The 9,954-nt window shown below is 37.3% G+C and overlaps 1 non-coding gene across 1 annotated transcript; it reads left to right on the top strand.

Moving 5' to 3' along the window:
* Positions 1-4,309: 4,309 nt before the first annotated feature.
* Positions 4,310-4,417, top strand: LOC112700501 (small nucleolar RNA R71). The gene has a single exon (XR_003153410.1). It is a non-coding gene; the product is annotated as a small nucleolar RNA R71 (small nucleolar RNA).
* The last annotated feature ends 5,537 nt before the right edge of the window (positions 4,418-9,954 follow it).

A 9,954-nucleotide genomic window follows, 5' to 3' on the forward strand; every position in this document is an offset into this window, starting at 1 on the left:
AACACCGACGCGTTCACGTGCCTGACGCGAACGCGTGGATTGGAATATGCACGAATGGTGCGAACGCGTGGACGAAGCGTACGCTTGGCAAGGAAAATATTGAATCACACGCACGCGTGGACGACACGTACGCGAGACATGCGCGATCTGTAGAATTAACAGAAATCGCTGGGGAAGAATTCTGGGCTGTTTTTGACCCAGTTTTCGGCCCAAAAATTACAGATTAGAGGTTATAAAGTGGGGGAATGCATCCATTCATGAAACAACATTCATTATTCACAGTTTTAGGTTTTAGATGTAGCTTTAGAGGGAGAGGCTCTCTTCTCTCTCTTAGGTTTTAGGATTAGGATTTCTCTTCTACTTTTAATTCTTCTAGTACTCTTATTGATTTTCCCTTGTTGATTATTTGATGTTGCTACTTGGTTTATGAATTCTCATGTTTAATTTGATTTCTCTATTTAATGCAATTTAAGGTATTTCATATTTATGATTTTTACTTAGCTTTTTATATTCTTGGCTTTAATTGATGAATTGATTAATTGGAGACACTTGAGTTATCAAACTCATTGTGATTGATAATTGTTATCTTTGCTAATTAATTTGGATTCCAATAACTCTAGTATTTTCTTAGGAATTCGCTAGGATCTGAGGAATCAAATTGATTTATCCATTTAACTTACCTTCATAGTTAGAGGTTAATAAGGTGGGAGCAAAATCCAATTCTCATCATAATTGATAAGGATAACTAGGATAGGACGTCCAGTTTTAATATCTTGTCAAGAGTTTTTCTAGTTATTAATTTATTTTTCCTGTAATTTATTTTCCCTATTCAACCTTTCAAAAACCCAAAAATATTATTTTCCATAACCAATAATAAATCATACTTCCCTGCAATTCCTTGAGAAGACGACCCGAGGTTTGAATACTTCGGTTATAAATTTTATTGGATTTTGTTACTTGTGACGACCAAACTTTTGTACGAAAGGATTCTCTGTTGGTTTAGAAACTATACTTACAACGCGATTATATTTTTGTGAATTTCTTTACCGATAGAAATCAATTTCTCACAATGGTGCCGTTGCCGGGGATTGCAAACGTGTGCCTTATTATTGGTTATTGTAAATATTTGCTTTTCCTTGTTTATTTGTGTTTTGATTTTATTTTTATTAGCTACTATGAATTCTCACCCCTCTGGTTTCAAGTTTGATTCCAATGTTGTTGTAAGGAATGGAAGCTATAATGAGAACAAGCATCAAGGTTGGAAGAATGAAAGATGGGAGGAGCCACAAGGATTTGATCAATCCTCTTCGCAACAACCACCTCCAATGCGCTATAACCAACAACCATTCTATGATGCATACCAAGACAATAGTTATGGTAGACCCCCTTGTAGTTACCAACAAGCCCCACCCTATGCTTATGAACCACCTCCACAATATACCTTTGAACCACCGAACTCACAAGCCCCTTACCACCAAACACCCCCATATGACCCTGACCCACATCCACCACACCAACCACCACATAAACCACACCCAGAACCACCACCTCAATATTCACCATCTCCATATCCTTATCAAGAAGAACCACCTTCCTACCATGCACCCTTTCTCCAAAATAATGAACCCTCCTATCCACCCCAACCTCCACTGGATGACAACACCCTTGGTGTTATTCACCAAGGGCAAACAGAGCTTCATACCACACTTGCCTCTAGCACTAGTCTAACCTCTACCTCCAATACTCAACCCTCAAGCTCTAGTACGCCACCACCCTTTATGGAAGAACACCCACATCCATCAACCCAAGAGCAACACGATTCCAATTATGCTAGTGACATAGAACAAGAGAGAAGGGATCCTCTTATGGACGCGATGGATCGGTTACACACGGCCCTATTTCTAGAGGAGCAAGAGGAAGCCCAAGATGTGGAGGTAGGAGAGACCCTTGAATATGAAGGAGTAGTTGAAGGGAGTTGTCATTGAAAGGAGATCATCAAGGAGGAGACGATTTTATGCTAAATGATGAGCGGATAATTTACACGCTTTTTGGCATTATTTTTAGATAGTTTTTAGTAGGATCTAGCTACTTTTTAGTATATTTTTATTGGTTTTTAAGCAAACTTCACATCTCTGGAATTTACTATGAGTTTGTGTGTTTTTCTCTAATTTTAGGTATTTTTTGGCTGAAATTGAGGGACCTGAGCAAAAATCTAATTCAGAGGCTGAAAAAGGACTGCTGATGCTGTTGGATTCTAACCACCCTGCACTCGAAATAGATTTTTTGGAGCTACAGAAACCTAAATGGCACGCTATCGATTGCTTTGGAAAGTAGACATCTAGGGCTTTCCAGAAATATATAATAATCCAAACTTTGCTCGATTTTTGATGACACAAACTGGCGTTCAAACGCCAACTTCCTGCCCTATTCTAGCATTAAACGCCAGAAATAGGATAGAAGCTGCAGGTAAACGCCCAAACTGGCATAAAAGCTAGCGTTTAACTCCAAGAAAAGTCTCTACATACGAAAGCTTCAATGCTCAGCCCAAGCACACACCAAGTGGGCCCGGAAGTGGATTTCTGCATCATTTATTTATTTCTGTAACCCTAGTAACTAGTTTAGTATAAATAGAACTTTTCACTATTGTACTCACATCTTTGGATTATCCTTAGATCTTCTTTGGACGTTTAGTCCTTAGACCTAAGTCTTAGTTATTATAGTTCCCCCTCTAGAGCCGAAACCAATGAACACCATTATCACTTATGTATTTTCAACGGTGGAATTTCTACACACCATAGATTTAGGTGTGGAGCTCTGCTGTTCCTCGAGTATTAATGCAAAGTACTATTGTTCTTCTATTCAATTCAAACTTATTCTTATTCTAAGATGTTCACTCGCACTTCAACTTGATGAATGTGATGATCCGTGACACTCATCACCATTCTCACCTATGAACGCGTGCCTGACAAACACTTCTGTTCTACCTGCGAAACCTAGAATGTGTATCTCTTGGATTCCTGGTCCACGATGCATGGTTGCCTCTCCTGACAACAGAGCCTTCCATTCCGTGAGATCAGAGTCTTCGTGGTATAAGCTAGAATCAATTGGCAGCATTATTGAGATTCGAAAAGTCTAAACCTTGTCTGTGGTATTTCGAGTAGTGTCTGGGATGGGATGACTGTGACGAGCTTCAAACTCATGACTTTTGGGCGTAGTGACAGAGGCAAAAGGATCATTGGATCTTCTTCCGATACAAGTGAGAACCGACAGATGATTAGCTCTACGTAACCCGTAGATGGACCATTTTCACTGAGAGGATGGATGATAGCCATTGACAACGGTGATCCCCCTACATACAGCTTGCCATGGAAAGGAGCATGAGTGATTGGATGAAGACAGTAGGAAAGTGGAGATCCAGAAGGAATAACGTATCTCTATACGCTTATCTAAAATTCCCAACAATGAATTACATAAGTATCTATATCTTTATTTTATGTTTATTTATCTTTTAATTATCAAAACTCTATAACCATTTGAATTTGCCTGACTGAGATTTACAAGATGAACATAGCTTGCTTCAAACCGACAATCTCTGTGGGATCGACCCTTACTCACGTAAGGTTTATTACTTGGACGACCCAGTGCACTTGCTGGTTAGTTGTGCGAAGTTGTGAAAAAGAGTTGAGAATACAATTGTGCGTACCAAGTTGTTGGCGCCATTGAGATCACCATTTTCTAAGCTAGAGGGGCTCTGCTCAGAATTCTCTATCTGATGCTGAGAGGATGATGGAAAAGGCTTGCTATTGCTTAACCTGTTTCTTCCACCATTATTAAAGCCTTGTTGAGGCTTTTGTTGATCCTTCCATGAGAATTTTGGATGATTTCTCCATGAGAGATTATAGGTGTTTCCATAGGCTTCACCCATGTAATTCACCCCTGCCATTGCAGGGTTCTTAGGATCATAAGCTTCTTCTTCAAAAGATGCTTCTTTAGTACTATTGGATGTATTTTTCAATCCATTCTGACTCTGAGAAATCATGTTGACTTGCTGTATCAACATTTTGTTCTGAGCCAATATGGCATTCTGAGCATCAATTTCAAGAACTCCCTTCCTCTGATGCATCCCATTACTCACAGGATTCCTTTTAGAGGTATACATGAATTGATTATTTGCAACCATGTCAATGAGTTCCTGAGCTTCTGCATGCATTTTCTTTAGGTGAATAGATCCACCGATAGAATGGTCCAATGACATCTTAGACAATTCAGACAGACCATCATAGAATATATCCGGGATGGTCCATTCTGAAAGCATGTCAGAAGGATACTTTTTGGTCTGTTGTTTGTATCTCTCCCAAGCTTCATAGAGGGATTCACCTTCTTTCTGCCTGAAAGTTTGAACATCCACTCTAAGCTTGCTCAGTTTTTGAGGAGGAAAGAACTTGGCTAAGAAAACCGTGACCAGCTTATCCCAAGAGTTCAGGCTATCTTTAGGTTGAGAGTCCAACCATATTCTAGCTTTGTCTCTTACAAAAAAAGGGAAAAGCATAAGCTAATAGACCTCGGGATCAACTCTATTGGTCTTAACAGTATCACACTTCTGCAATAACTCAGTTAAGAACTGAAAAGTATCTTCTGAAACTTGCAATTCTGTTGCATCAGAGAAACTAATTGAGGCTTTAGCTCAAAATTGTTTGCTCCAATGGCAGGGATTGAGATGCTTCTTCCATGGAAGTTGGAATTTAGTGCAGTAAAGTCACCAAACATCTTTCTTACATTATTGTTGGGTTCGGCCATGTCTCATTCTTTTTCGAGATTCTCTGTAAGGTTTTCTCTGGATTGTTGTGCTTTAGCTTCTCTTAGCTTCTTCTTCAGAGTCCTTTCAGGTTTAGGATCTGCTTCAACAAGAATGTCCTTGTCTGTGCTCCTGCTCATATGAAAAAGAAGAGAACAGAAGAGGAATCCTCTATGTCACAATATAGATATTCCTTTATGTGAGTAGAAGAGAAGAAGAATAGAAGAATAAAAATTCGAACACAGAGAGAAAAGAGAAGAGGGTTTGAATTATGAGGAGAAGAGAAGTGTTAGTAATTAAATAAATAAATAGAAGAAGATGAGAGGGAAAGAATTTCAAAAATTGTTTTTCAAAAATGGTTAGTGATTTTTGAAAATTAAGAGAAGAAATAAAATTAAAATTTGAAATAATTAGTTAATTAAAAAGAATTTTGAAAAAAGGTGAGGAATTTTCAAAAATTAGAGAGAGAAAAGTAGTTAGGTGGTTTTGAAAAAGATAAGAAATAGTAAAACAAAAAAATCAATTAGTTAGTTGAAAAAGATTTGAAAATCAATTTTGAAAAGATAGGAAGTTTAGAAAAGATTCTTGAAATCAAATTTTTGAAAAACATATGATTGAAAAAGATTTGATTGAAAAAGATATGATTTGAAATTTATTTTGAAAAAGATTTAATTTTTAAAAACAGAATTAATGACTTGACTCACAAGAAACTAAAAGATATGATTCTAAAATTTAAAGATTGAACCTTTCTTAAGAAAAAGATTTTGAAAATCAATTTTTAAAATTTTCGAAAATATTAAGAAAAAAATAAAAAAAGATTTGATTTTTGAAAAAGATTTGAAAAGATAAGATTTTTAAAAAGTGAAATCTTGACTTGGCTAACAAGAAATAACTTATTTTAAAAAATTTTGACTAAGTCAACCCAAAATTTCAAAATTTATGAGAAAAATAAGGGAAAGATATTTTTTTGATTTTTTTGAATTTTTATGAGGAAAGAAAAAACCACAAAATGACTCAAAACATGAAAGATTAAGATCAAAACAAAGAAAATATGCAAGAACACTATGAATGTCAAGATGAACACCAAGAACACTTTGAAGATCATGATGAACATCAAGAACTTATTTTTGAAAAATTTTCAAGAAAAGAAAAACATGCAAGACACCAAACTTAGAGATTTTCCATGTTTAGACACTATGAATTCAAAAATACATATGAAAAACAACAAAAGACACAAAACAAGAAAATATGAAGATCAAACAAGGAGACTCATTAAGAACAACTTGAAGATTATGAAGAACACCATGCATGAATTTATTGAAAATTTTAGGAAAATAAAAGCATGCAATTGACACCAAACTTAAAATTTGACATTAGACTCAAACAAGAAACACAATTTTTTTTATTTTATGATTTTATAATTTTTTTGTAATTTTTCAAAAATTATTTTTAGAAAAACGAAAGAAAAAGAAAAATTTTGAAAGATTTTGAAAACATTTTTTGAAAATAAAATAATGGTTAAAACAAGAAGAAAATTATCTAATTTGAGCAACAAGATGAAGCGTCAGTTGTCCAAACTCGAACAATCCCCGGAAACGGCGCCAAAAACTTGGTGCACAAAATTGTGATCTCAATGGCGCCAACAACTTGGTACGCACAATTGTAATCTCAACTCTTTTTTCACAACTTCGCTCAACTAACCAGCAAGTACACTAGGTCGTCCAAGTAATAAACCTTACGTGATTAATGGTCGATCCCACGGAGATTGTCGGCTTGAAGCAAGCTATGGTCATCTTGTAAATCTCAGTCAGGCAGATTCAAATGGTTATGGAGTTTTAATAAATTAACAGATAAATAAAACATAAAATAAAGATAGAGATACTTATGTAATTCATTGGTGGGAATTTCAGATAAGCGTATGGAGATGCGTTGTTCCTTCTGAATCTCTGCTTTCATATTGCCTTCATCCAATCCTTCATACTCCTTTCAATAGCAAGCTGTATGTTGGGTGTCACTGTTGTCAATGGCTACTTCCCGTCCTCTCAATGAAAATGGTCCTCTACGGTTTTTGTACGGCTAATCAACTGTCAGATTTCTCATCTCGGATGAAAAATACCATGCACATATATCGTATGGCTAATAAGCTGTTGGTTCTTAATCGTCTAGGAATAGGATTTACTATCGTTTTGTGTCTGTCACTACGCCCTCCAGTCGTGAGTTTGAAGCTCGTCACAGTCATCCCATCCCTGATCCTACTCGGAATACCACAGACAAGGTTTAGACTTTCCGGATATCAAGAATGCTGCCAATGAATTCTAGCCTATACCACGAAGATTCTAATCTCGGATTCAGATGCCCCGTTGTCAGAGGGTAGTCGATGTGAATCGTTGATTAGAAACCCAAGAGATATACATTCAAGCTTGTTTTCATGTAGAACGGAAGTGGTTGTCAATCACGCGTTCATAAGTGAAAATGGTGATGAGTGTCATATAATCATCACATTCATCATGTTCTTGTGTGCGAATGAATATCTTAGAATAAGAATAAACATGAATTGAATAGAAGAACAATAGTACTTTGCATTAATACTCGAGGAACAGCAGAGCACCACACCTTAATATATGGTGTGTAGAAACTCTACCGTTGCAAATACATAAGAACAAGGTCTAGGCATGGCCGAATGGCCAGCCTCCCCAAATGACATATGAATTCCAAAATAGGGAAAAGACCCCTAGTATAATAGTAAAAAGTTCTATTTATACTAAACTAGTTACTAGGGTTACAAAATTAAGTAAATGATGCAGAAATCCACTTCGGAGCACACTTGGTGTGTGCTTGGGCTGAGCATTGAAGCTTTCATGTGTAGAGGCCTTCCATGGAGTTAAATGCCAGTTTGTAACTTGTTTCTGGCATTTGACTCTAGATTGCAACTTGTTTTTGGCGTTTAACGCCAGAAAAGGGCAGAAAGCTGGCGTTGAACGCCAATTTGCGTCATCTAAACTCGGGCAAAGTATCAACTATTATATATTGCTGGAAAGCCCTGGATGTCTACTTTCCAACGCAATTGAGAGCGCGCCATTTGGACTCTTGTAGCTTTAAAAAATTTCATTTCGAGTGAAGGGAGGTCAGAATCCAACAAGATCAGTAGTCCTTTGTCAGACTCTGAATTAGATTTTTGCACAGGTCCCTCAATTTCAGCCAGAAAATACCTGAAATTACAGAAAAACACACAAACTCATAGTAAAGTCCAGAATTGTGAATTTTGCTTAAAAATTAATAAAAATATACTAAAAACTACTAAATCATACTAAAAACTATGTAAAAACAATGCCAAAAAGCGTATAAATTATCCACTCATCAGAGGCCCCAACCATGCTCCGAATATTTGTGAGGCTCCATGAGAGTCCACTGTCAAGCTATTGACATTAAAGAAGTGCTTATTGGGAGGCAACCCAATTTTTATTTATCTATGTTATTTTATGTTTTCTTTAGGTTGATAATCATGTGGAGTCACAAAAACAACTGCAAAAATCAAAGCAAATTAAAAAACAGCATTAAAAATAGCACACCCTGAAGGATAAGCTTACTGGTGTTCAAACGCCATTAAGAGTAGCAGAATGGACGTTAAACACCCAGTCTGGCACCATTCTGGGCATTTAATGCTAGAAATGGGCACCAGACTGGCGTTTGACGCCAGAACAGAGCACCAAGTTGGCGTCAAACGCCAGAAATAAGCAACAGCTTGGTGTTAAACGCCAGGAAAGGTATAAAAGCAGGCGTTTAATGCCAGAAATAGGCAGCACTCTAAGGGCATTTTTGCACGCCTATATAGAGCAGGGATGAGAAGTCCTTGACCTCTCAGGATCTGTGGACCGCACAAGATCCCCACCTACCCTACCTCTCTCTCTCCCCCTCACACATATCTATAACACTCTACCCAAAACAACACTCACCTATCAAATCCTATTTTCTTCCCTATATTCTCTTTACCAATCACCTCCATCCCTCTTCCCCAAAAAACCCCACCTACCTCACTTTCAAATTCAAACACCTTTCCCTCCCAAACCCACCCAATTCCAATCGACCACTCTCCCTATCTTTCCTTATAAATACCCCTCTTCACTCTTTCATTTTCACACATCACAAACCCTCTCCTAACCCCTTGGGCGAACCTATCTCTCCCTCCATCTCCTCTATTTTCCTCTTCTTCCCCTTCTTTCTTTCTTCTTTTGCTCGAAGACGAGAAAACCTTTTAAGTTTGGTGTGGTAAAAGCATTATTTTTTGTTTTTCCATAACCATTTATGGCACCTAAGGCCGAAGAAACCTCTAGAAAGAGGAAAGGAAAGGCAAAAGCTTCCACCTCCGAGTCATGGGAGATGGAGAGATTCATCTCAAAGGTCCATCAAGACCACTTCTATGAAGTTGTGGCCAAGAAAAAAAGTGATCCCTATGCAATTCAGCTAGAATTGTCATAGAGGAAGACATCCTCATTGAAGAGGACAATCCCATCACTAAGAAAAGGATGGAGCAAACAAGAGAGCCCACTCATGGACTTCAACAAGAGCATGAGGAAATTTCGCATCAAGAAATCCCTGAGATGCCTCAAGAGATGCATTTTCCTCCACACAACTATTGGGAGAAACTCAATACCTCTTTGGAAGGCTTGAGTTACAACATGGACCAACTAAGGGTAGAGCACCAAGAGCACTCCATCATTCTCCATGAGACTAGAGAAGATCAAAGAGCTATGAGGGAGGAGCAACAAAGGCAAGGAAGAGACATAGAGAAGCTCAGGTGTTCCATTGGATCCTCAAGAGGAAGAACTAGCCGCCATCACTAAGGTGGACCCGTTCTTTGATTCCCTTGTTCTTATTTTTCTGTTTTTCGAATTTGATGCTTTATGTGTTATCCATGTTTATGTCTTCATTACATGATCATTAGTGTCTAGTGTCTATGCCTTAAAGCTATGAATAATTCCATGAATCATTCACCTCTCTTAAATGAAAAATGTGCCTAATTACAAATGAACAAGAAGTACTTGAATTTTAAATTTTATCTTGAAATTAGTTTAATTATTTTGATGTGATGGCAATACTTTTTTTTTGAATGAATGCTTGAACAGTGCATATTTTTATAGTGAAGTTTATAAGTGTTAAAA

This window comes from Arachis hypogaea, chromosome 6 (genome assembly GCF_003086295.3).
Source record: "Arachis hypogaea cultivar Tifrunner chromosome 6, arahy.Tifrunner.gnm2.J5K5, whole genome shotgun sequence".
NCBI lineage: Eukaryota > Viridiplantae > Streptophyta > Magnoliopsida > Fabales > Fabaceae > Arachis > Arachis hypogaea.